General features: G+C 40.0%; 1 protein-coding gene across 1 annotated transcript in view; it reads left to right on the top strand.

Moving 5' to 3' along the window:
- Positions 1–2,239: 2,239 nt before the first annotated feature.
- The window catches only part of LOC107048126 (4-coumarate--CoA ligase 1), a 13,078-nt gene continuing 11,942 nt past the window's right edge, over positions 2,240–3,375 (top strand). The window contains exon 1 of the mRNA XM_015271138.1: positions 2,240–2,443. The gene's annotated coding sequence lies outside the window, so the exon portion shown is untranslated. The remainder of the gene's footprint in view (positions 2,444–3,375) is intronic.

The following is a 3,375-nucleotide window of genomic DNA, read 5'->3' as shown; positions in this document are numbered from 1 at the left end:
CCCCCCCCCCCCGCCCCTTTCCAAAACCATCTCCACTCACTTCTCACCCAACGCCCCTTCAGACTTACACCACCTGGACCTTAAAGAAGTCTCGTTATTAGAGATATATCCGTGGAAAGCAAAAGCCAACTTACAGTTGAGCCTGCAGAAGGGGGAGGAAATAATCCACCTCCTTCTCTTCTGCGCCAGTATTAAGCACTAGTACTCTGGGTCATCCAGAAACTACTGGCAACTTACTTCTCTAGCTATACTCAAATTCCTCTATTCCTAGGCGTTAATTTGTACCCACCTACCAACCACTATACCAAAACGGTGAAAGTCATCTCGACCGTGAATGCTCACGGTGAACATTGCATTTACGCCGAGAAACTCGTATGCGCGCGTGAGGGGGATTTAGCTGAGATGAACAATTTTGGAAAATTATTGGGAGATAGTCGTTGGATGAAAAACATTGGATGTGTTGATGAGGAATAATGTCACTTTTCGATTTTTATGGAACGATGGCGATCAGACAAAAATTTTGAAAAAAGAAATATTGAAAAGTAGGGTGAATCGTCCAGTGTTCGAACCAATAAGGTCACAGTTATTTTCGACGTAGATTAAAAAATATAACCAAGGCGAACATTGATTTAAAAATAATTATAACTCCCCTGTACATCTCCATAGATAATAGAAAAAAATATTAGGGATATTAATTGACGATACAATTAATTATATGAATACAAACAGCTGAAAATGTGTGAATACCCAGTAATCGAAATGCGTATTCTGTAATGGGAATATGCTATTGGCGGCGTGTCATCGACAACTGTTTTTTCCGCTGGTAATAAGGTCACTTAGACATTTTCAATCATCAGAATATCATTTGGAAATGTCATAATTTTATTTTTCATGTATAATGCGAGGCATCTCCACCTTCTACTAATTTATTTTATAGAAAAAGTACCAATTAGTTCGATTACTGGTCTGGTTAGAACACTGGTTGGTTCACCCTATTGATAATTGAGGGAGTTATGATTTTTTTTAAATCGCTAGTTTTTGTAAGAAAAGCGTCCGAATGCATGAAATACTTGTCTCACTGAAAGAATTAATAACCGCCGAACTAGGGCAAACGACACTGCAATTGGCGCCAAAATTCTTGATATTTCATTGCCAATTATTCGTGAAAATGTCAGATTTATAAAAAATTAGCTTTTTTTGTAGTTAACGATTGAAAACAAAACGTTTTCTCGTGTAAACCCCGTCAAACTGAGGATGATGCTGTGTATGAAGCATCATTTTGAATTTGTGGCAAACATTAGGCTGCAGCCCGAGCCGAAGGCGAAGGTTGTAATCATATGAGCTGGAAAAGTTTTTTAGGCCGTCTGACGAATAATATTTTTTTTCACAGCGGCCGCAGGCAGCGATTTGTCGTCCTGATTTTCAATCATAATTAATATTCTGTTATTTACACTTCTACAGTCGCCACCAAATAATAGTAACAGTAGTGATTTCGATTGCAATCATCAATTCGCATTGCATGAATTCTGAAACAGCTAATGGCGAGCCGCCCCTGGAATCATGCAAACAAGCATATGCACTAATTTCCCCAGCACAAATTCAAAATAGAGTTGAAACCTCCCTCCCTGCACCCTAAGTACCAAAGATTAATGCGATTACTTCACATAAGCTCCTCCGCGAACAGTCAGCTGTGATTTACCAATGACTTTCCCCAATCCTACTTAACAAGCAACGACTTTCAAATATCAGTCCTGAGAGGGCGATGTGAATTTCACCTTTGAGGGGCTCTCGAAAAAGCGATCGACGAGAAATATTCGAGACAAAAGAAATACCTATGTTAAATACTTTAAACTGAAAATTACCCCGGGGAAAACTGAGAATGCAAGCCTGTACTCCGCCTCTTTGGAATGCCTTTGTGTGAATATGCGTTACGGCACTTGGAGAATTTGCAGTATGATAAGTCAGCGAGTGAAGTTGGGATATAAAGTGAATATCTCATACTCCAGAGAAATCAAGAAGCCAAGAAACAACAAAGGAACAGACTCACGCCTTAGTTGTACCGAATATTTCATCTTAATACTCGGAGAATTTTTCTTCGCCAAGTGAAATTGTATTTGAAATCGCCGCTGGGGCAAAGGATACATCTACCAGCGCCATCTGCCATGACTTACTAATGTCACTGATACATGCTCATACGATTGAACATACTTGGTGAATAAAATTTCGGTAGATACTCCACTAGGATTATACATCTGCGATGCGGAGAGGGAGGCAATTTCGATATAAGCGCGTGTGCGGCAGGGAGACAGCAAAGAGGTCAGCAACAAGTGTCAGCGAAACGATTAAGTGTCTGTGTTCTAGTTGAATAAAAAGTTAATTGCTGTTTTCGTCCTACGGGGACTGATCAGACGTTACGTCACGGAAATCTATCGGCTGTCTTTCGGTGAGTTCACGGTAAACATTATTTTCAATACGGAGAGAAATATTCAATAAATATTACGGATATTTTCCGTAATTTCGGAGCGCAATGTCGTTGCAGGAAATTTTACGGAACTGTCATGCAATTTTTAATTAAAATCGCGGAATTTTTCCAGAGCGTTCCGTTATTTTTACCTAAATCTCCTGTCACTTAAATTTTCTGCGTTGATTATCCGTTATCGGTCAGCCAACTGTGAGTTCCGTAATTTTTACTGAACATTTCTCTCTGTGAATATTAAAAAACCATTTACAAGATAAACCTAACGAGTGTTTTATTTCAATTGATAAGCGGTGATATCCGCTGAGAATGACGAATGCGAATAGCGTTCACATATTTTCCACTGAAATTATTTACGACAAATATGACATTTGACATATGCGGCCATTCGGCTCAGGGCTAGCGCGTCTGGCTGATGTGCGAGAGGTCGCGAGTTCAAGCCCAACCTTCGGCGAGATTTTTCACGAAAATATAATCCATGAATTCCGATCGGTAACAATAAATTCTAAAAGCCCGAAGAAGAAGGGCTAATGATGTAAAAAAACATTTGGATAGAAGCGGCAGCAAAGCGGTAAACCGCTTCAAGTAGTCTTCGACTACTACCCTAGTGGAAAAACATAAGGCAGAGGCATAACATACCTGATCAGAATTTAGGATCGGACTTGATCAGTTTCTGATCGAGACCTGAAAGGAATTTCCACTCGGGTATGAGTCAATTTGAGAGTGAAATTCGTAAGTGCCTGGTAGCTCAGATGGTAAGACCACCCGACGCGACATTGGGAGGTCCCGGGTTCGATTCCCGGCTAGGAAGTTACTAATTTTTTCTCTCAAAAAATTAAATTTAATTAATGCCTAATGATGGAAGGCGGAGAAACCCTAGTGGAAAAACATAAGGCAGA

This window comes from Diachasma alloeum, unplaced genomic scaffold, assembly GCF_001412515.2.
Source record: "Diachasma alloeum isolate Michigan unplaced genomic scaffold, Dall2.0 Dall_scaffold_00185, whole genome shotgun sequence".
NCBI classification, from domain to species: domain Eukaryota; kingdom Metazoa; phylum Arthropoda; class Insecta; order Hymenoptera; family Braconidae; genus Diachasma; species Diachasma alloeum.
The sequence above is the reverse complement of the archived record's forward strand: the minus strand, read 5'-3'. Positions and strand labels throughout refer to the sequence as shown.